The following is a 25404-nucleotide window of genomic DNA, read 5'->3' on the forward strand; positions in this document are numbered from 1 at the left end:
CTAACATAAAAATGAGGCATAAATGGCTTTCTGATGGTAGTTTTGTTATAAAATCCCTCATCACTAACAAAATCATAGAGAAAAAGCCTTCTTTTCTGTGTGCAGAAAGGGGATATGCCTTGAGATACAAAGCACTTGGGATGTGAAGGAAGTCTTAATGGGTGACTTGCTTTGATTAAGTCAGCCTGTGAACTTTGAGCACTTATTTCTTAGGCAATCTTCAAAGACTACATTCCCTCCAGATTCCTCAGAGTCAGGCCTTTACACGAAATGTACTTGCCTTTGTATTTAAGAGTTGTTTGCACTATAGTAATTCTTGCTTTCTCAGCTTACTGAAACCCTCATTACTGCCTGTGATCAGTTGGTACCACCAGTCATTTTCCATTTTTTGGGTTCTGCTTGATTTCATCTGGCTTTCAGAGCTATGCTCATCTCTGCACACAAATAGTGTCTCAGTTCTTCACTATCTGAAGGAAGTAATTACTGTGCTCAGCCATCACTAATGCCTAAGCAAATTTCAGAAGCATGGGCCAAGACAAACTCTATTCCCTATCACACAGTCACCCCGACACAGTAAGTTTTCTGATTTTTGTTGCGAAGCCTCCGTAACGTGGTCTATGTCCGGCACTGACACAGCTGTAGTGTCAAAGTGCAAATGCCTGACATTCTTCAGTGCACTTATCCTCATGAGGAATACATTTCCCTTCTCCCTGCTTGTGGATGAGAAGTGAGGTCTCCAGAGGATGAGATTTAAAAAGTTGCATCCCCGTACACATCTGACTATCCTTCCTGGCTGCAGAGAGACCCTTAATAGCTGCAGGAACTAGAACATCTAAACATGAGTTAGAACCCATCCTGAATTTCTTACTGAAAGCTGCAGAGGAAGTAGTTTATGATTTGGGGAAGTGGGCATAAGTGCTTTGCAGTCCAAAATATTACTGAAGGTGTTGGTTAATATTTCTACCTGCTCATAGTTGGTTTCAAAAGGTAGCTGATATATTCTGTACTCAGAAGAAAGATTTCATTTCCCTTGTGTTTATTGGTAAAAGACCAAAAAGGTACATCTGATTCCAAACATAAGTTAGAAAGACAATGAGTCCATCGTTTGAGAAATGACCAAAAAGAATAATTTTGATTTTGTTGGGTTGTTTCCTCTTACGATTGGTTGGGCTCCAGGCAAAGAATATGCACTTGGCAGTGAGAGACAGTTACTCCCACTGCACTGTCATTGTAAGTCAATGACTAACTGGAAATGCATAAATAAATACACAGACAAGATTGGTAAAGACATGATGACCCTAAAAAAGCAGCTGAAGACTGTAGGTTAAAGTCACATGCAACCTCTAGCACACCTTGAAAACTGATCACTGAACATTTATAATATTTGCATTCAAATTGAACCACACTGTAATTTGAAACTAGGCCATAAACCAATTTTGGCTACAGCAGTAATTTTCAAGATTAAACCACTAAGCCACGTTGTTCCCTTTAGAGGTAGATTTTAAGAGCAGAAGCAAGGCAGACATTTCTGGGCTCCAGTGTGAGGATTTGCATGGGAACACCAACCTCATGGCATGGTTTTGAACACTACTGAAATCTAGGACTGAGGTAATTTTCAAGGTAGCAATAGCATCAGTTTCATGACTGTACCACAGTAATCTTTCCTGACTAAAAAGAGACGGAAAACCTGATTTATTGCTGATAATAAGCTCAAGATTGGGCAAACTAGGGTTTTTTGGAGAGTTGTCAGAGATTCTAGGCATTTTCTGTATTAAATGCTGTTCATATAAACTACACCAGCACAGCAACACTTCTTTACAGGTGCCCATGCTAAATATGGCTTCTCAAGTGAACAGTAAAGTTCAGAATGCGAAATACAAATATCTTTAATTTAATAAATTCAGTAAATAAACCTGTAAGTTCTCAGCTAGAAGGACAGAAAGTTGTATGAGAAAGACAGCATTTGACTGGCTGTGGAATGGGAGCTCTTGCATTAGGGATTTTGTTGGATGGTATGTACATGACTGTGTTTAAAATTGGTTAAAATAATACAGAGAATGTTTATCTTATTTTAAGACATGAATACAAACAGCTTTTGGCAGAAAAGAAATATTACAAACAAAAACAAAACAAAAAACATCCCCAACTCCAAAACGCACTCCAGAGAAGTTAGGAGTTCTTTCCAGATAAAGCTCAGATGTTATACATATGTCAACTGCAGGGAAAAATATTAGGATGAACCTGTGAATTAAAGCTTCTATAGTTTTGAGTGCCTAGTCTTGCAAATCAGTGAAATTAATTTTCAGAAGTCAACTACTGGATTAATACAGTAATAATCTTATAACTTTCTGATTAATGACCTTCAAATGCTGTGTAAAAAGAGTATGGTAAGAAATTGGCTTGCAACTATTTGCTAGAGAGATTCTTTTTGAAACTGATTCTTCAAACAAATTTCAAGAGGTCCAGTTCTATGTGGTTTTTTGGTTGTTGTTGTTGTTATTTTGTTTGTTTTTTTTTTTTTTTAATCAGAGGAAGAATGATGGGAATATCAGCCTTTCTGTCTTGCTAGTGAAAGAAAAACAAACAAAAAAATCCCTCTTATTTGTATTCCTTGGCAGTAAAAGCCATGTAAAGAGAATACCCTTATTCCTCTGCTATTCTTTTCACTGATGCCATCCTAATCTCAACCTGTCCATGCATTCCCCTTCTGTTTCTTATTCAGAATATGCGTAGTCTGGCAAGCCTACAACTTAATTTATCAATTGTCATTGTTAATTTCTTTTCCTGGTGCTCTTATCCATCCACATTTCTTCCCCTTTGAATACCACAACATCTAGGTTTCCCTTTTTTTTTTTTTTCCACAGTTCCCACAACCTCGAACTCTCCCACATTCATGCAGCTCATAATTCCCTGGAATCTCTATATCCATCTTTTTCTTGGTATTCGTAGTTTCAATTTTACAATAAGCTTTCTTCCCCACAAGAAAAACAGAGCACTCCAAGAACAGAAGCTTCTCTTCCCTTAGAGATAACCAGCAGTGAGCTTTTTTTGTTAGTCTCACATACAAATCTAGATCTATGTTACAGAACCGAGAAGTGCAAAAGAAGGCAATGAAAAATCATACATGTGAGATTTGAAATGGACTTACAAATGTCTACATTCAGTGACTTTTCTCCCCTTTTAGTAATGCTTCTGATGATACTTCAGTGGAAGTCAGATTCTACAAGAGCATGTACAGACAAATATAATAATTTCCACAAGATTAATATGCTGTAAGGCAAATACTCCCTTACCTTAACCTGAGGTAAAGCAAGTTTTATCCTGGGGAATTTTCATAGCCTCTGTCAATACTGTTGAGGGGAAATGGGTAAGCAACCCCATGCAACAATGATGTTAATAGCAGGGACACAATCTGAAGTGAAGAGATGAACAGTTGTTCCAGATGCTGTCCTTTAGGACTGTCATGTCCACTCTTTAAATCTAGTTAAACATGTTCACTGCGTTTGCTATTAACAATAGTTGACCAACAATATTACTGCCCCTATATTGTTTCTTTATTTCAAAACTTCATTTCCTCCATATATTACTGTTTCTGTTTGGTTGGATAATTAAATGTGGAGTGTTTTCCTTTAACCATATCCATAGCAGAAGTTCAATGTAATGTAAATGGTGATTAGGTAAGCTAGGGAAACTCCTATAGGTGCAATACAAAGCATCACCATGCAAAGCTGTGAAGGAGTATTGCAAAAGGATTACTTAACACTTTCATTAGAAAGACATGTCTTCCTGTCAGATTAATTCATCTTAATTTAGTAGGTATTATGCAGGTTCTTCAAAACACCTTTTTGATTTTCATGTGTATTTGACTAACTGGTTTCCAGCCTGAAACATAAGATCCAAATCCCACCAGTCATAAAACCTTTACACTGATTTCAGTGGGTTTGGATATAGCCACAAACCCACGCAGCCAGGAAAGCAGTTACAAATGCAGGGGAAAGTACTACAATGACAAATACAGCTCAGACTGACACTACATGCTGCAACTGCACAGATCTCCTCTGAGAAGTGTAAAATCTGTGCAGTAAGAGTTTCTAAAAGCGTAAAGAAATAATTCAGCAAGGATGGAAGGTGTTGAACTCAACCCTTGTCATGGAAGATAAAGATGAACTGGAAGCTTATGGCTGGCTCAGCAGTATGAATCATAAACTGGCTGTGCTCATTAACACTTACAAGAAGTCAATACAACTCTATCTGTTCCTTCTGAAAGCTTAAAAATCTGTACTTCAAGATTCTGTCTCAGAAACTTGAGAAATAAGACATACAAGAGTAAGGAGTACCAGTAAAAGTAATTTGAACAAATATAACTTTAATAAGGGGCTAAAGAAGCACAATAAAACAATAAACCAGTCAGAAATAAAAAATTAATCTACAAAATAAGTTAGGTCAATATTACTAACCTTCTCACATGTCCATGGCAGCCATCCAAACATAGACTAACATCCTTATCCAAGCAAAGAAGTATCTGAAATAGTCTCTGCAGTACGTGGAACTGCAGGGCATGCATTGCTGGGTAAAAGGCAGCTTTTGTTATTTGTGTTGCCACTCTTCAACTCTACCACCACTCCTGCTGCCTTCCTACCCACATCTGTCATCATTGCCAGAGAACTTTCCCAGCTGCTGTTGGTTTTCAGCCTGTGAACTCTTTTGGGCTTTCTGGGAGACTACTTGAGTGATTCGCTCGTGCATGAAATATAAATTTACCCTTCAAAAATGGACAGTATCGGCCATGACTTTTACTTTTCTCAAGATCTTTCACCTTCCCATTTCTGACTGCAGCCACTGTCAGAGCAGCATTTGTCTATAGGAATATTTGTCAAAGAAAGATTTCATTTCTGGAGGTTTCCAGACATGGCTTGCAGTCCTTCAATCACTTCAGCCTCATAATTTTTTTTTCTTTAATAGAAGTATTCTAAATTATTGCACATCTTGCATGTAAATGATGTGTTCACTTTCCCTCTTTCCCAACAGGTGCCAAGAGAGGACTCTTCTTTTAGACAAGTCCCTGCCCACACTGAGTACTTCAGTAGCTATAAGGTATTTCTACTTCCATTTACTTTGAACTGAAGAACATCTCCAGTAAGGAGAACAGTGAGCTGAAATTTCCTTTCCACACTGCATTTTTTCCTAGTAAATTTTAGATAAGTATTTCTGAAGTGATTTTCTGGGCAATAGAATACGAGGTAATAGTGTGATTTGAACCCCATTCTGCTAAACACATACACCATCTACTTTCAATTACTTTGATTGCTTGATACCCAACACCTAAATTCAGGAGACTAAATTCTCTATAGCAGCGTGTGGAGGAATCTAGGCACCTCTGAATGGTGATTCTTAGCAGGTAAATTAGATAAATAAATTCAGAATATGTGGCCACACCCTCTATAATCTACAGTTCAAAGAGAGAGGTCTGCAGGAATGCCCTGCAGGAGGGATGTACAGCTCAGAGAGAATGTGGTTCAAAGTACCACCAGTATCTCCAGTAGGCAACAAATACTCTTCATTAGCTCTCGTTTACCAACAAGTTTAGACCTCATCCGTCTTGCTCAGAGAAATTACCAGGCAGGTCTGTGCTATCCTTGGTGCTTTGGATGGACTTTTTGCCTCTAGCATAGCACAGCACAGTGCAAATGCAAAGCCTAGCATGTGCCTTGGTGCTGCATTCAAGGCAGCACTTCCTCCTAGATGCCAGAAAGTGCTGAGACTTGGGTACAATAAATAGAAGCATGGACTGCATCTTCCCAGGAAAAAAACACATGGTAGATAATGTTTTCTTTAGGGGCCAGCCCTGTCCCTTGGGATCAGCATTGCTCTCCCAGCCTGTGGCTTGTTGCTGGGCTCAACACTGTGCTAGAGCTCAGCCAGGTCCAGGTGTTCACATGGGTTTGCAGCAAACCCAGCAAGCTTCTGGGACCCAGAGATCTGTGGGGTGGGGGTATTTGTACTCCCCAGCTGCCCTACTCTTCATAAGGAGATCAGGAGGCACCTGACCTGGATGGGCTTGCTGGAAACCAGGTTGGATCTGCCAGTGTGGTTTTTTCTGTGTGTTTTGCTGCAGAACGGTGGCAACACTGGTCCCAGAGGTAAAGTGGTGTGAGAAACAGTGGAACTGTGCTTGTGCCAAACCTTCACAGTCTTTCCATAACTTGCATGAATAATCTGCAATCCAGATAACTGATATTTGACTGTTGTGAGAAATACAGATTCTAGGAGTTTTCAGGATACTAGACAATGAAGGAACTGTGAGGATAGACAGAGTATTAATTTTAAAAAAATACTTTTATAAAAACAAAAGCAAAAACCAGGAAAAAAACCCCTTAAAATACTACCATTATCAAAGGTGAAAAATTAAAAGCATTAATTAATGAATCTTCAAATAAAAGAGGATACGAAACAAAGTTCTAACAGACCTGTTCTGTATAAAAACATTTTCTTCCTCATCAAGCATTTATAATCTTTTATAAACAAGTGTATTTTTTATGGAAGTGAAAAGTACCACAACCTAGATGCTGCCATGATTCCTCCAATGAAAATGAAAATATTTTGATTCTTCACATTAGTTTAATGCAGAAAAAAAAAACTTAAATAAAGTTTGTTGACCTCTGCTTGTATAATAAGTATACTGACATTAATCACAGCAGCTCCCCTAAGTTTTCTGAATGTCTTTTGGTGTTATACATGAGAAGACTGACATACTGACATTTGTAGGGTTCATAAGTAAACAATTCAACTTGACTGGCACACCCTGTCCTTTGGAAGGAATTGCACTACTATTTTCCCATGAAACTTGTGTATATATAAAGGAAAGAACTGCGTGCATTATTTCAAGGGATGAGGTTAACAATAGGAATTTAAACAGCTAGCTATAAACTCAGTAAAGTGAGGATTAGTACAGACTGTGGTGCACATTGATTCCAGACTGCAGATTTGTGGATTTTCATTTTATACTAGGTAAACAACCACACTGTACCACTAATGACATGCTGCCTCCCTTCTGGGTCTCCAGCCCAGTCTGCATTTTGTAGATGCTGACAAGTCAGTGCAGCTGAAGCCAGCAGATGCCACGAGTGACTGGTGGCTATCAGACAAGTTCCAGGCATCCCCAGTGAAGAGCACAAGTAATGAAACACTTTAGAGGCTGCTTCTGTAAATTCTGGGATGTATACTTATGGAGTTTACAAAATACCATACCTGGGAGCTGAGATGGCTAACTCATTTGTGTTTGTAGGGTGCTCTGATCCTATGGTAAAAGGCATGAAAGAAAATAACTATTTTAACTGTTGACTAAGTGTTGACATAAGGTACAGCTTACATACAATAAGCAAGATAAAGTCACACTATGACTGAGAGGAACCAAAACAAATATTATGACATTGTGTTACCTATTCAGCACCTTGCATTTGCAACACAGAAGTGCCTTCTCTGGGGGACTAAGGAAGAGGTCCAAGTGGCTTCCTCTGAGCATCTAAGTGACTTTTTCAGCTGAATAACAGTACTTGTGTTTTGTCAAACCACATTCTGTATCACTATAATACACTGACATAAAGGTTAAACAGACTTAATTTTGGTATTTCTGCTGTTTCTTAACTTTTACCATTCCGCATAAGTAACCAGTATTATATAGACAAAAGAGATATACCTTTACACATAATCTCTTATCTAAAATGCTACACAGTTAACACTAACTGCCCAATTAATGTACCTTTACATCATATAGGCATTTCAATTAATTTTAAATTGTATTACTATATAATCAATAAACACCATGTAATAAATATAACATACAATATTAATATATTGAATATTTAACGCCATTTTAGTTTTTATAGAAACATATTGATATAATTTATAGGTATAACTCAATATAAAGCATTATTTTGTATGTTGCTCTTTCCTTAAAAACCACTTTCCCACTGGAATACACACTTCACAGCACTGGAAACATATATGTTTAACTTTAGTGTTCTCCTTACACCAATGATTATTTGAGGGCATTAAAGGGATCTTAATTTAAAGAGAGAAAAAGCATCCAGAGAACTATTAGGGCTAATAGCTAAAAGGACTTGTGACAAAAGGACTTGACCTCTGAGATTTAAAAATTGCACAGAATTGGATGCAACCATCTAGAGAAAAGTAATAGTGTTACAGAAACCAAAGAATACTTAGTCCAAGCCTATCAGACTATCCCTAGTCCATTCAGATGTAAAGTCGATGTACTAAAATCAGTTCATCTTGTCTACATGACTGTACTGCTTCAGTGGGAGTATATTGCATTGAGATGGGGGACAAAGGAGGTTTTTATTCTGAACAACTAGATCCTAAAATGGAGAGTGATTGACCACTGAAAGGTTCTTTGGAAAATGTTCCCCATACACACATTCACAGCATGTTCAAGCCTATTTACAGCTATTTGACCTAGAATAATGTTGGTCTTGCTAGGACTCAGAGACTGCCTGTCCAGGCCTTTCCTTGTTCTCTCTAACCTCCTCTTTGAACACAGTCTGCATAACTCTCTATCTCATGCAAGATTCAACTGACAAGGCTTTAAAAATAAAGTCTATTCAAATAAATAGTTCTTAACACATCTATATATATATATATATATCACTTTCATACTATGAACCAGTACTGACCATTTATACCTAAATCTCAGATATTGCCCAAATTTTGCAATCCTTATGATGAAGCTAAATTCTGGTCTTGTAACGTCGAGATGAGCTTGTATATGAATATTCAGTCACAACATGCCTGTAACCACACAAAATATCAGTCCCTGGTGAAACCAGAAGAGGGACTTTTAAGATAGCTATTTTTTAAGTACTTCAGTTTCAAAGACTATATTTAAAACTTTTTCCCAATTTTCCAAGGCTCAGATGAAAAGTTAGTCTTTGTATGCCAATTATACTGCTGTTATAATTATTGATGTAACATTATTGATCATGTTATATGACAAAAAAATCATTGTTTTTTCTACTTTTCTCTAGCATGTGTAACAGAAAGGACTTGTATTTCTTTTCCAGAAATCATTTTGAGACAACTTCAGAGTCAACATTCTGGCATATAAGTGGCACCAAACTGCACCCTTGAGATGACTGGGATTTTTGACATATGAGCACATTCTTTCTTGCAAGAGTTTGCTTGAGTGGTACTTGTATTGATGTAATAAAAGAAGTGCAAGACCGACCAAGGCATGAGTATTTCTCTGCTATTGCTCTCTATTCTGAATTATTACCACAATTATTGTCATAACAATTCTCAAGGCATTGAACAATTGCAGCACCAATTAAGAGAGGAATCCAAAAGGGTTCTTGCAGCTCACAGAGATGATTGCCATAGTCTGTTATTTAAACTCTCATTTGTCAATCCTTTGACATTACATCTAGTACATGGCAAAACACTCAGATTCTGACAAATTAATATTTTTATGCAGTATTTGAAAGAGAAACTTTTCAGGCTGATAGCAGGACAAAAGATTTTGTGTACTGCTGATCAAAGGTATCACTAGGATTTTAGGAATAAATTAGAATGCACACCTTGTCATCTCCCTTTCTATCTTTTGAGAGTATTGCAGAAAATCTTCTTGTCTAGGAGCTCAAATAACACAAGCAATAAAACAAGCCACAGAGAAACAGATGAGGGCTCCTATCACTGTCTTGTCTGCATAATCTACACTGTGCACAGCATGGCCTTGTGCAGTAAATATTTGGTGTAAGAAATGCTACAGGCAGCAGCAAGGTATTTTTTTTTCACACTTAAGTATTTATAAGCCAAGATGATTTACCTGCAATGTTTAAAGACAGAATTTTTTGTAAGGCGTGATGTGGTGACTTGGTGACTCTTTTGGAAATACATGTGTTTTCACTCTCTTGCCATGCTCAGTGCTGTGCAATGCAGGTAAGGACCAGACTCTTCACAGGAGCAGCAGGAGAGCTGAGCTGCCCAAAGGACAATTACTGCTGCCAGTGAGAGTCAGCAAAGGAATTGCTTTCTTCCTGGCTGGAAATTTCTCAGTAGGGAAAATGTAAAAGTCAAACAGTGGTTAGCACCATGATAATACTCACTAGAAACAAATGCTAGCAATAAGTCAGAGTAGAGCCTAGGGCTTAGGTTCCTGCCTAAGCAGGCATGCCTAAGGCATTCATACCAGCAGACACCCCAAGTTCACAGCTACTCTTTTGACTTTCAGTGAAGAAATGAAGTTGCCAGGTTTGGGTGAAAGAGTTCAGCTGTCCAAGGAGGCAGAGGCTTCATGAAGAGTTAAACAGAGCAATCCATCACTGCTATGAAGCCCTAACATAGCTTATGGTTTTTTAAGCACTTAAGGTATTGTCTGGACATGTTTTAGACCTGTTTTATACTCTCACACAATACAAAGACCTTCAGATTGTATACTTGATATTTCCAAAAACTTTAAAATTTAATGCTTGTGTTTCTATAACAGGTATATTCATATTTTTATGTGTTAGAATAAGTTCAAGGAAACTTTCAAAGTTTTTTTAAGTGGTATGATTTTCTTTTACTGTGTATATTGCTTGAAATATTCATGTTGTTTTGTGCCATGGATTGGATACAGAGAAAAGTAATTCTTGATCCTCTTATATATTTCTTGTGTGTGTGTGCGACCCTTCTCAGCTCTGCAGCCACACTGGAGCCAATTTCCCTAATTATCTGAGACAAAAAGATTAAATTTTGCATATTCATAGTCTTGGGAAGAAGGGTAGGTCATCAGGAGTATGACAAGCGGTGCTTATTATGAGAACAGGTAACATTTAACCTGATGACAGCACAAATACAAATTAACTTAGCCATAGTTCTGAGTGAAAGCTTCAGTTGCAACTGGAGACACTTTTGAATTAAATAAAGTAAGCAAGAAAATCCACGTTTTGAAGATTAGGCATGGGTTAGTATAACATTGTTTCATGAATATTCAGGCAAAATTTAAATATTATTTCCTCCAAAATTAGGAAATTCTAACATATTTAAATTAGGTTGACTAATACATGTTATTTTTCAAAGCTAACCAAAAAGGCACTCCAGGTACCTTTGTCTAGCCTAAAAATGAACCTAAAAATGAACTTTGCAATTAAACCCCTTTAATTGAGGCTTTCTTTGTGATATCCTGCCACAGTTGCTTTGCTTTCCTGATCACTGCCAGCAGTTAGAAATGTTCTTGTCCAGAAATGCCATGGACATATATTTCTCTCTTCAGTCTGTTCCATTCTTTTCCCTGATTCTCCTACTCCATTGTTCCTGGATTACTTCTTAGGTCCTGATTCATTGCAAATAGAGTCAGAGATTTTGAGATACTTGGGGTCCACCTCATCAGGGTCTTTTCTCAGTCATTTTGTTCTTAGCAATGCTATAAATGGCTAGTTTATATTAGCAGAAGATAGAACTCCATAGGCACCAATAGCTACACAGTGCTGAAAAAATCAACAGCATGAATTTGTTCTGGCATTGCATAGAGGGAGAGAGAAGAAAATGGCATCCACAGATGAGATTTAGGCAGAAAAATGACTTAATAATCAGTCACTATTTCTTCCTCACTGAAAGCTGACATAATATTTCTCTACTATCTCTATCTTCCTATTCCAAAATGGAAGCAAATGTGCAGTGTTAGTTTAGACAGAAGAGTTTGTTCTTTGCTAAATTTTCCAGTACCCATTTGTCTCATTTCACTGCATACATTCATTTTTAAATTATATTTCAATTTTAATCTTTAACAAGTAAAATAGCATTAAAGAGCTTAACAAAGCACTAAAGAGAAGTCTAAACACTGTGGCTTTTCCATTTGACTGATACTCCTGTTTCAGAAGTAATGACTTTTAATAGCAAAAATAGTGGAGGATATTGAGTAAAAAAAAAATTTAATATGGCAAACAGGAAACTCCTGATTTTCCAGTAGCTGGTTATGTGACTTTGGATCAATCACTTCTCACTGTGCACCCATTCCTCTGCTTATTACACAAGATATGTAGGGCAGGGACTGCTCTTTGCCCCATGGTTTTATGTCTGCAATGCTTCTCTGCCACATTGGATGCAGGTAGTCACTAATGATGGACCTTACAGTTTGGGATGTCTGCGTTTTCTGAGCCCAAGCAGCCCAAAGCAGTCAGAAACAAGGACTTACTGCATGTCAATTTTTCTAACTTGCTAAGATAACTGAAGAAGCCCATACAAGGACATCCAAGGCATTAGCTATTTTAGTTACGATGTAAAATAATGTCACCACTTAGCAAAAAATTCCATAGAAGCTTGATGAACACTACAGGTGTATTTCTAACAGTCTTGCATTCTGTTGGCTTATAGTTAAAATAAACTGGGATTTACAATTTTGATGCAAATTATTTGGCTCTGGAAAAATTCACTTATTATTTCTGTTATAAGGCAACAACCAAATTGTCATAGGTGTTTAAGCTCTTATTCTAGCCCCTAAATATCTGATTATTGATTCACAAAGGAACCTGAATATCAAGTTAACTCCTATCATAATCTGATACAACTTCCTTGTTCAAGTGGTTAGTAAGCTCTGGGAAAGTACTCAGTATCCCTTCCAAACCTCAGCTAAAGAAAGCTATGTGGTAATTTAAGAATTCATAGCTGAGTCGTTTAGATTCTGGTTTACTCAAAGAAAATTCCATTTGCTAAGGTTTGTGACAAAATTTTAAGGCCATGTGCCTAGAGCCTGGGGAAATGCAGGGTTTTCAGGGATTCCCTTAGGAGATGTACAGATGCAGTGCTGGGTCTACAGAAGCTGCACAAATTTGTTTTCAGCAGTTTAGCCTTGCCATAGAAAAGAGTTTAAATAAGGTGAAGATACACCACTGAAGTGAGAAATAACTAGAGTAGAGCTTATGGAGTTTTCAAAGGATTTTGTGATTACAAAACCATGACAGTGTTCCTCCATAATTTTTGGTATACTTGTGCAATGTGTAAAATCTACTGAGGAGTTCACTTTTGTTTTTAAGACAAATGTCTTACAAAAATATTTGATATTATAATGGGAGAAACCATAAATAGAGCTACAATTAGAGCTCTGGTAGAATGTAGCTCTTCGGGAATGAGGAGTCCCAAATATTTCAGACTTTTTGACTCTTGTAAAAATAAACAATACCATGGTAAAGCAACTTAAACTGCATGCCACCAAAACCAATTTCAGTTTCTGCAGAGAGCATCAGTTGTTTATAACTACAGATAAATAATTTTAATGTCTTAGCAGTAAATTAATCAAATATAGGATTGAAATATTAATTAAAATTATATTATTTCAATAAACAATTTTGATTAAAAAAAGAAAGAAATTGAAGAAAGAAATTAAAGACATTTTGAAATTGCTTCAAATCAAATATACGATTTTAACATGCCTGAACCAAGCTTTCTTTTTTTTTTTTTTTTAATTTGAATTGACATATGCTTATGAGCTGATTTTCATTTCTTAAAAAGAAAAAAACTGCCCCAGGATATTTTATAAAAAGGGCTTAGTACAGAGGACAAAAACCAAAATTATTACATTTGTGGATAAAGATTTTGAAACATTTGGTGTTGATTCAAAATTAAATGTTTGTGCTTTCTTTTTTTTTGTAAGAAATCAAAAAATATTTTTTAATTCTACCCATGTATAGGCTCCATTCTCCCATTCTACATCTCAAAAATTTCTGTCTTACATGGAAAGAAACACTAAAAGATTATATAAGTCAAAATCTAAGTGTCAAAGAAACCCACTGTCAAGATGGGAAACTTCAGGTATGAATAGACTTTAAAAACACACTTGAGATATTAAATTGAACAGACACATTGCAAGGCCCTCGTGAAGTCCAGGTGCTCTGGCTTTCAGTGTGCAGGGAAACTACCTTTTCTGTATACTTCAGGTGAACTCTAAATACTCTGCCAATGTTTAAAAATGTCTGGATATGCAGCAAAGGAATCAGGGGTTTTACACAGAGCCAAGAAAATCATAGCATTCCCAAAAATATCTCATGTTTCAACAGCAACCATTCCTGGAAGAACAGGATTTACCTTACCACAAGCATGCCACATCTGTGAAGCCCCACTGCGGACCTTAGCACAGGCCATGAGATCCCGAGTGGGTTACTGCATTAGCTCAAGATTAGTTGAGTCTTGGAACTAGCACTAACAGGATCTCCAGAAACTGATTTGAGAAAAGAATTTTAAAATTATGTGATTAGCAGCTAAGTTGCTAAATTTATTTCCTCAAATGCAACATCATCACACCACCTATTTAACCACTGTTGTCTCAGTGTAAACTGGAATGCAATTATAACTAAGAGATTGCTTGTGCTCTCTACCCAGCAGAAAAGTATTATTTCAAATGGTATACATGCACTTAGGTTTCTTCTCAAAGTTATGCTACACATCACATTTATATTTTCATTTTTTGCTGCTGATCCTACAATAAACTGATATGCAGAAACATAAAACTGAAATTAATTTTCCAAAAAAACCTTTCAGTGAAACAAGAGGAAAAAAGAAATTGTAAAAATTAAATTTCAAATTTCAAGTCATGTTACAGAATTGTTATGAGAAAAAATGGAGTTTAAAGGCCTGGTATTTCAGCTTCTTGTTTTGCTCTGAAATTTCAAAGTATATTTTGATCTGCAGAGATCCTTTGTGTCTTGTAAATTTGTTAAAACTTCCTCTCCCGACCACATTTTCTCTTCTCACTGCGCTCAGTGCCAATGAGAAGGAAAAAAGAGCATATGAGAAGAGAAAGACAGATACAGGCGGTCACGACCTGAGTGCTAACCTGAGCCCAATCAGCAGCTCAGACTGGACACAGTGGTTTATCTGGATAAACTGCAGAAACAGAGCCACTCCTGTCTCACCGGACAAGACATGGAGACAAGGCAGAATTTTCCTGTCAGGCCCATTGCTTTAGAGATGCTGGTTTCAGATTTCCATTGGTTTGTCCTGCAACCTGCAGTGATGAGCCCCTGGACTAGGCGGAGATTTGGTCACCGGAGGCCCTGCAGAAATCCCCATGCTCCTACCTGGACTGGGCTGCGCCATGCCAGGCTGACAGCGTGTGTCCCGCATGTCCGTCCTGCACCCGCTCCGGGCCCCTTCAGGGCCTGCACAGCAAGGCTGCAGTGCTGCTGGGCCTAAAATAAAAGTGTTCAAAGGGGTAAAGTATGGGCTCGTGGTGTGTTTACAGGAGTTCAAGGGTTCCTAGCCAAGCTGGTTTGCACCAGCTCTGGCACTCCTGGCCAGAGCAGGAGTGAGAGAGATACGGCCTATCTGCATCTGCCTATGTCAACATGTCCCCTGCATGGCCTTGGAGCAGGGACTGCTTACACAGTGTGACACAAAGCAGTTACTTCATCTAAGAGGCCCTTTCTTTACTGGCTTCTATTTTGTTATGAGGACTTAGAAAATGAAATTATTTCTCTCACAGGATTTATGAACCTCAGCATCTTTGCAATCAGTGCTTGAATACTCTCAGAACGACATCAGGATTTTAACTCTCACAAGCAGAGGTGTTGTCTTTGGGGCTTTGTTGCTTTGTAACAAAATGTGTCTTTTTTTCAGAACCTAAATCTTCTGATGGACCTTAAATGCTGGCTAACTGATTGGAAAAGTAATTTTGAAGCAAATGGTGTACACTTATATTAAGCCCTTGCTCTGATAAGGGAAGGCTCATTCTTTGATTGAAGTCCAATCCTTTTATACCTGTGCACCATCACAAAAATCTGGTATTTTGAAAGCGCTAAGACTGTGTATCTCCCTAATGCTTGGATCAGAAAGGAAAAAGAAAAGCTGAATTGATCTTCTGCAAGTGCAAAGTACATCAGGTGTGAAAATTTCTAGGTGTTTTCTTGAGTTCTGACTATGCAGGAACCAGAGGTGCAGGTAATGCAAACCTCCATGAAGCCACATCTGTGAGTGGCATAGGAAAATTTGATCCTGATCCAAGTTGTCGTCAGAACAGTGTTAATTCATACTCAGTTTTTTGCCTTTTGAGTAGTAACTAATGGCCTGTATCAGGGACAGTGTGGCCAGCAGGACCAGGGAGGTCATTCTCCCCCTGTATTTCGCACTGGTGAGGCCAAACCTTGAGTGGTGTGTCCAGTTCTGGCCCCTCAGTTTGGGAAGGACATTGAGACGCTGAAGCTCATCCAGAGGAGGACAGCAAGGCTGGTGAGGGGCTTGGAACACAAACCTTGTGAGGAACCACTGAGGGAGCTGGGGGTGTTCAGCCTGGAGAAAAGGAGACTAAGAGGTGACCTTATTACCCTCTATAACTTCCTGAAAGACGGCTGTAGTCAGGTGGGGTTGGTCTCTTTCTCCAAGCAGCAACAGACAGAACCAGAGGACACAGTCTTAAGCTGCGCCAAGGGAAATATAGGTTGGATGTGAGGAAAAAGTTTTTTATGGAAAGAGTGATAAAATCCTGGAATTGTCTGCCTGGGGAGGTGGTGGAGTCACCATCCCTGGATGTGTTTAAAAAAAGATTGGATGTGGCACTCGGTGCCATGGTTTACTCGAGGTGTTGGGGCATGGGCTGGACTTGATGATCCTGAAGGTCTCTTCCAACCTAGATATTCTGTGAATTCTGTGACTATAGTGTCATAAGATTATAAAAATATTAAAAAATAGGATATCAAAATATCTCTAATATTCCCTGTTCCTTTTATTTTTCTGGTTTTATTATTTGATTACATTATTTCCCCTCTAGCTGCTGAAATTTAAAAAATTTACCTGGTTTCCAAAATGGCTTGAACTTTAAGACAGAAAGGGTTTGAGCATGTCTTAGATGATGTATCTTGAATATGAGGAAAAAAACCTCCCCCTTTCTTCTTCCTTCAAGTGTTGCTTTACACATATACACATTCAACACTGTGGGTCTATCCCAAGACTGTTACTCAAGAGAGATCTCAGGAGCTGAGAGACACCCTTCCTGACAGGACAGACAATCTTCTTTACAATAAAGGGAAGAAAAATATTTTGAAGCTGGTTTTCGTTTTGGTCTAATGAACACTGTCACAGATGAGTTATATGCAGATTTTTAAAAACAAATGAAAACAAAGAAAAAATTAATGTTTTCAACCTGGAGCAGCAAGGTTCTTGCAACATCCAGAGTTTTTCAGAGAAAAACCTGAAGCATAAACATTCATTGAAAATATTCTCCACTGATGCAATATGACTTCATTTGAGCAGGGCCTCCATGGAACATTACTGGGTTGTTGCTAAGAAACATTGATATATGACACCAAATTACATTACTGACATTGAATTTTTACTCCTTTTCATGTTATAGCTTGCTTGAAAACGGCTGCAATTATACCATAAACAGAAGGAAAGCTACCAGCCTCTATTCAGTGCCTTTTGTGTTTCAGTTACAGGCTGAAGTCCTTATCTTTTTTACTATATGTCTATAATGGTCCTACAGTATTTCAGTTAAAAATAATACCAACATTATTGATGGCCTGCATCTGCATCTCCTACACAGTCATCTCAACAATAAAACAAATGTTCTCTTTGATTTTTCACTCAATATATGCTAAATTGCAGGAAGCTAGGTCTTGGGGTTTCTCTATTTTCCATGTTAATGTGACAATCCATTTTGACCTGCAGGTAATAAAATAAGGAACATTCAAACTCATAGCTAATGTTTTCAGGGTACTTCACTTTTCTCTTGTTTTGATCTATGCAATTGACCAGTTGAAAGCTGAAAAGGAATGGATGTTTTTTAGTATGTATTTTAAACCTCTGTTCTTTTGTAAAGCATATGGATGTTTTTCTTAAAGAGCCACTCATCCAATAGCTGATTTATGGCAAGTATACACAGCTTGTGCTAGGGAAAGTATATCTTAATTTATACAAACAGAGCTGTTTGATTATTTTTTTCATATGAAAACAGAGCCCAGAACACCCGTATCTGAAGCTGGGATCTTAGTGCAGCCAGCACTGTAGAAATACACAAGTGAAGAGGGAAGCTCTTCCTGAAGGGTTCAAAACCCTAAGAGTAAAAATGGACAGACTCTGAGAAAAGTGGTGCTAGCGTCATAAAGATTTTGCAAAAGGACTAATTATTTAAACCGTGTATATTTGCATATATAACCTTTGAGTAGATTGCTCATAATTTCTGTTCCAGGGCTGGTGGGGGTCCATCTATTCGAGAAGGGGAAGAGAACTTCAGTCACAGTAAAGATGATGAAGAGGGCTTTAAACTATAGTTGCAAGGGGAGGGGACACTCAACCCGTTCCACTCCTTCCACTTTCCATTTTGATATCAGGACCAACAAGAGAAGCCTAGAGCCTGGAGAAGGATCACAGGTCATCAGGAGAGCAGCACAAAGTAGCTCCAGCCACTCCAGAGAGTAAGCTGGCTTCATCGAGGGCAGCTTCTACTGGAATGCACGCAGCATGGGGAGTAAACAAGAGTGAGAGACAGCTCACATCTACCAGGGCTATGATCTTATCATCTTCATGGAGATGTTATGGAATGGCTCCTATGACTGGAGTGTTGGAATGGGTACATACAGACTCTTTAGGAAGGACAGGAAGAGAAGACAAGGAGGATGTATCACTCTCCATGTCAGTGATCAGCAGGAGGGCATTGAATCTCCACCTGAGGATGGGTGACAAGCTGACCAATGTCATACCTCACTTTAGTAACTACTAAAACATATGGAGGGAGGAAAAAGTAAGCACATCACTCTATCAGGAAAAAAAATTAGTAATTTGCAGGACAGCAAAAAAAACATGAAATTGTGCATGCATGTAAAGATTAAAAGAAATCAGTGCATCAGAATTCAGTACATGGAACTGCATGTTAGTTGGCCAAAAATAAGAAAAAAATACAGAAGGATGGTTGGCATCTGAAGAAAGATGTAAGAAGTGCAGAGGACTATCTCGCATTTCAGGAAAGTGGTGAGAACTTTCTGTGGGCTACAAAGACCAAGACAATGATGCAGATCCACCTGCTCATTTAATCTGTGAGAGGAAAAGGGACCACCTCGCAGTCAAAGAAAAGTGGATGATCAGGATGAAAACCACCAGTAGATTAATACAAAAAGGGATCTTCCTATAAACGTTCCTGAAGAAAGGTTGTGGAAGCTGTAACAGAAAAAAGGAAAATTCACTTTATAGTGACAAGATGAACCTTCCTTAAAAGTAAAGCTAAACAACGAAAAGGAAAAAAGCAACAATAAAGGCTGAAAATCTACACTTCTCAAGCTTCATTAATACCAAATAGAAGAGTTCCAGGATATCTTCTGAAGACTAGGGAAACACCCAGTAGAACAAAATGAAAGGAATTTAACTCTTCCACCATGACTTCTGGGAAATTCTCAAGAAGTTTGACTGTACAAGCAGGTAGACTCATTGTGTTTGCAATCATAAAGCAAAAAACCCAGAATATGCTAATGAAATAGAAGAATGGACCATTATAAGAAATTATCAGATCACATACCATGATATGTGATACATCCATTCCCCTTTTTTTGACGATAAGATACTATATCACTGTATTTTCAATCTGATGTTACTTATCTCCTCTTTCTTGAAATCTTGTTTTCCTTCCTTCTTCTGCTTCATATTGCAAAAATTTCTGCACACTACTACCTTGGCTCCTATCTCCACATTTCTTTGTCTGACTGTTGAAAGGCAGCACAAACTTTTTAGCCTTTGTCATAGGCTGAAATACCCTGGTCAAGGTTCTCCTCAGATGTATGTCTTATTACTGAGAATATTCATATCTTCTGGTTTGCAATGTCATAGTTGGGCATATGTGTGCCTTCTGGCAAGGAATTGCTTGTATGGCGATTGCCAGCCGCACAGTGGGGAGGTAAGAGCCTTCTGAATTTTATTGTGTTTGTTTTGCCTAGAAAATTACAGAAGACAACCTGCACTGATATAGGCCATTTGCTCTTTGTCACGTTTTATTACTGCTTCCCTGACTTTGATGATTCATTCCCAAAATTTTCTTCTAATTGTATGCATTGGTTTTTTTTTTCTTCCCCAGACATAAGCACTAAATTTTTCAAACAACCTTGTGTTTAAATTTTTAAATTACCCACTGGGACTAGAGGTTTCACATGATATGTAAGTTCTGGTAATTTGAAGTATCATATTAACACAGAGTAATAGAGCTACAGAAGGATTTTTAAATTTTCCCACCTAAGGAATGTATTGCAGACTGGCAGTCTTTAAATAGACCTGCAATTTGTCCAGAGCTTGGACGGGAAAATTCTTATCCCATTCACACCTAACCTGAGACATCCTCATTTGGAGTACCTACTTCATGTCAGTCAACTTGCTTTGAATATGCACAAAACAGTATTTCTTGTGAAAGCTTCTATGAGAAAAAAAGAACGTACAGTTTTGGTACAAAACTACAACCTTGGCAATTTGTATCACCAAGCACTATTTAATTGCAGCTCCTCTTCCATATTTGTGTGTTAATCCTTGTGTTTTCTAATGAAATAAAAGAGGGTATGTCTGTAGTTTACCACTGAAAAACCTGCAACAGTCACTCTGTATATTGAAAGACCTGCTGTTTCTTATATAACTGTGATGAAGTGCTGCACTAGAGCATCGCAAGGACACTACAATAATAAATTGAAGGAGGCAGAATTAGCATTTCTCATGAATAGTATTTTTTGTTTTTCTCCTTGCCTGCAAAGAATGTTTACTAATTTTTTTTCACTGTCAGCAGTAGGAATATCACAATTTGTTTCAATATTCACCATCACAGCAGATATTAGAAGCTCTGATTGTTTTTCGTAATAGTCTGAATGGTTTTCTAATTCTTGTTAAAACATATATACGGATTTAACTGTTAACCTTTCTTGGGTTGAAGTCCAGAAACCTTGTAAGTCAATGAAAAAACTGATAAACTGAAATAAATTTTAACCTTGTTCTTCACAGCTTTGAAACATGTATAGGCAGTTGTTACACTGCCAGATGTTCCTGCTTGATTATGAGAGAGAAAAAGGCTCAGAACTGGTTACATTCTGCTGTGCAATTTGGATTTCTGTTGAAGGCTCTGCACTTGCTTAGTATTAAAGAAACTTGGATTGCCTATAGATAGGCTTCAATATTGTTTTGGGATTCTATGTTTTGATACTACTGAATGTTTATATAAGGAATTACACTCTTAGTGCTTCCTGAGTTTGTAAGAAACAAAATTAAAAAAACAAACATGAAATGCAAACACAAAAAAGAAACACATACACATACAAATTCCTCGCCTCAAAGCCAGTATTTGTGTTCTATTAGCCTCAGATTTCTCAGATCTACACAAATGAATAAACACCATGATATAAACATAAAGAAAAATCTTCACACATCAGAAATTAGGAACCCTTGGCCTTAAGCATAAACTATTTCTCAATCTAACAAAAATGCAACCAAAAATGATGATGAAAAAAGACAACTGAAGTAAATTATATAAATCTTGTTTCAGTAAAAAACACAGTGTAGATGGAAATACTGGCAAGACACTTTTTATTCTCAAACAGTGGAAATAATGGTTGGAGTTTACTGCAGTTATTTCAGCAAGGTCTGTGTTAACTCAGAAAAAATTGATCTTTCAAAACATTTTTATCTATGATTCGTTCAAGCATCATCTTGAAGTTTGCAAGGACAGTACAGAAATAAATCCAAGGAATGGCAGAGAGTATTCAATTTATTTCCTATTATTTAAGTTTTCTGTTTAGAGACCAGTGAAACCACTGTCATTGCAATTTCTACACAATTCAAGAGGCAGCTCATTCAGAAGACACTACTGCTCTCAGCCAATATCTTGTCTCAACATTAAGCAGACATCCTAAAGTTGTATTCAGAACATGCCTGAAAATGCTTTGTTTTCCACTCATTGTCTGCAAACTTTCCCTGCATTTAGTCCTAACTCTGATTCTTGAGAATGTTGGTGCTTTCCCAGAGTCCAATAATGTATGTCTGTCAGACTATGTTCCGAGCAAAAAGCAGTTTAAAATGCTCTTTCTTGCCCTTTTCACTTGTCTCAACAATTGGACCAACACTGAGATGCCGGAGCTTGAGATTTAGCTCCTTGTCTTCCAGGATGGATCTAAACACACCTGTTCTACCTCCTGAAAGAAAAACACATATTGCAAAGTGCTGGAATGGAAATCTGTTCAGTCCTTTCAGTGTTTTTCACTTTGTGTGGAGTAGTTGAATATTCATAGCAAATGGTAATGCTTTTCATGACTTCATGCTCTAGTGACTATAGCAGTTTTGCAGTTTCCTAGGAGAAGGGAGAGCTGGTGTTCTATTCTTGTTCTAATTAATATTTCATTTTCTCTATTAAATGGGGGGGAAAAAACCCAAAAACTCTCTCACTGCTGATCCACTCAGATCTAGTACAGCTCAAAGTCTCCAAGTCCAGAAGCAGAAAAGTCAATGTGCTCTGCTTGCAGTCAAGAAAAAAATCATCATTATCCATTTTTAGGATAAAAAACTACCTCTTTCTTACTTAGCAGAAGTGTAGGCCTATGACCTTCCCTTCCCTTCCCTTCCCTTCCCTTCCCTTCCCTTCCCTTCCCTTCCCTTCCCTTCCCTTCCCTTCCCTTCCCTTCCCTTCCCTTCCCTTCCCTTCCCTTCCCTTCCCTTCCCTTCCCTTCCCTTCCCTTCCCTTCCCTTCCCTTCCCTTCCCTTCCCTTCCCTTCCCTTCCCTTCCTTTCTTGTCTGTCTTTCCTCACGTATTATTACATCATTTGGGTGCCTTCTGCGAGCATCTTTTCACACATTGCTTACTCAGTCTAAATGCCAGATGCAGCAACACAGAATATACTTTTGAGACCAGACACCTTGCTGTGCTCTGCAAGATATCGGACGGTGACCGAATTTCTTTTACATACAGATATTTTAAAAGTCACGGAAAATTGAAAAATGAGCAATAAGGTAAAAAAAAAATCTACATAGTATCTCAAGAAATTTAGTTTGCTAATAAGTAGTGGGCTACAACTGGTAAGGAAAAAAATCATCTTAAGAAAACATTAAAATTTTTTTTAAGAGAATATGAAAAAAGAGATCTTAGAGGCAGAATGAGAAAAGAAGTCATCTTTGGAGAAATGCTATTTCTCTAAAATGTTGAGCTAGGAATGAGTAATTAAGAAATCAAAGCCCAAATTCTTATATTACTTTTAGTGTTAATTTGTTTTCATTTGAGCTACCATCCCTGCCCTGACAAAAGGCCAGGAATCTGCCCTGTAACTCTTGTTTTCCACTTTACTGGATATTTTATCCTTTGTAGGTAATTTTCTGTGCTAAATAAGGCAGAAATAAAGCATGAGAGATAATACTTTAGAAAGGATTCTTCATTCTGAGTTCTGGCTTGTATCAAAGGTAGTCTGCCATACAAGGTGGAACTTTAAAGCAAAGAGCCCAGATATTGAACACAGAAGCAAGCAAACAAATCAGGCTAAATAAAGTATAAACCAACTTTTAACATTTTGGCTACGACGTACTTGATTGTTGAAAAAAAGCATGGTGAGAACCCTGCACAAAATGGTGTGTAGATGTTCATGCAAAAGGAAAAGGCTGAAGTACTACATATATAGATATATATATGTTTTGCATATGAAAATGACAGTTGACATAGTTGGTGTCAGACCACGTAAGACAGCACAATGCCCCCAGAAATTTACTTAGGGTTGCTAGGCTAAGGTGAAACATTTTGTTGGTTCTGTGGAAGTGTTAACATCATCACTCTTTCCATTTATGCTTAGTTTGAAACAACATAAATTAATCATCCCCAGATAGTATCTTGAGCTCATCCATTTATTTTTGACCAGTTTCAGTGCCTTATTATTATTTTTATTTCCCTGTCCTAGTCACCCACTATAAAAGTTGTGGGTTTTCCCCAACCTTTCAGCAAAGGTATTGAGTTGTTATTTCCAAATCAAAAGCTGATGTTCAGATCTCTAGTAATAATGAACCTGTTTTCACAGGTATAACGTAATGTAGTCATAGAGCAAACGAAATACCACAATTTCTGTTTTTCTTTATTGAATGGCAAGGAACAGAATTTAAGTCATTGATCCTCTCTTTATTTCATGTCATTCAACAACTTGGATGAAGTTTTTGGGATTGCCCTTCTATTTATAAACACTGCTACCCACCAGGCTCCACAATGTGTTGTTTCCAAACACTTTTCTTCTGGATCTTGTGGCAATAGAAAGTGCAAGACCACACATTCTTTTGTGATCCTATAGCTATCAGAAAAAGGCAGTGAGTGCACTCCTTCTTAGGCATCAAGGCAATTTCCACGAAGCCACCAATTTTGAGGGAACAAGGGCAGGTGATGGAATTTTCTGTGGACTACAAGTTGTTATGGCTGCCATGTCCCGTACTCAAGCACAAAGCAGTCCTGTTCAATATGCATTCTCTAGCATAAGCACACAACTGTTTTTTATAAGCTCTTATAGGACACTGTATTGACAATATACTCAACCTAATATTTTATTAGGAGAAGATAACAAGAACTTGGCACTGGTTAGAAGTCTTCAAAAGACACATCTCATAGTCACAATGGCGTAAGAACAGCAAACAAAAGAAGAGGTTTCTTCAGTAGTTTTTTTCAGTGTTGCTGTTAAGTTGGATAAATTGAACAATTTCTATAATGTGTCATAGGAGAAAAGTACAGAAGATAAGTCCAAAGGACTGATGTGTTCCTAGCTGAGCTGGGGAATATGCATATTCCTCTGTGTCATGAAGCTGGAAATGGAATTGCCCTTGACCTTGGGGTGGTCAGTATGAAACTGGTTTCAGGAAGTTCCAGCTCCTCAGGAACCACCAGCTCCCTGGCTGTTTTCCTGGGAGCCCAGGCTATGCTTCTACAACAGTTATTAACAGGGGAACATAGCTGCAGAGTACTTAGCTTTTAATGGAGTGTCTTTCATGACATTCCGTTTTCAATGGCAAGGAGGTCTAATTTAGACCAAAAGAAAACAAAAAACTTCAAACCAATCTGACCAACCAACCAACCAGATAAAAACTGAAATAAAAAAGAAAGAAAAAAAAGGAAAAAACCAAATAACTCACTCTCCCTGAGCTGATCTTTGATCTTCAAGCTTGTTTACTCTCAAAAGCACCTGTTAGCATGTTCTAAAAGTCTGCGTATTTTTGATATTTTGTCCCAATACAGAAAAATTAATTCTAGAAAGAAAAGCTGGGAGATTTACTGCTTTCATCTCAAGCAGACTACTGTCTTTATGTGTTGATAACAATTTAAATACAAAAATAGAGAATGATTTAGAGAAAAGAACAATGTAAGTGAGCCAGACATTACATTAACCTGAAACCCACACTTTCAACTGTTGTTTAAAACAAGGCTGATTATTAATGAAACTGTTTCTCTTCAGG

Source organism: Camarhynchus parvulus, chromosome Z (assembly GCF_901933205.1).
Source record: "Camarhynchus parvulus chromosome Z, STF_HiC, whole genome shotgun sequence".
Classification (NCBI taxonomy): Eukaryota; Metazoa; Chordata; class Aves; order Passeriformes; family Thraupidae; genus Camarhynchus; species Camarhynchus parvulus.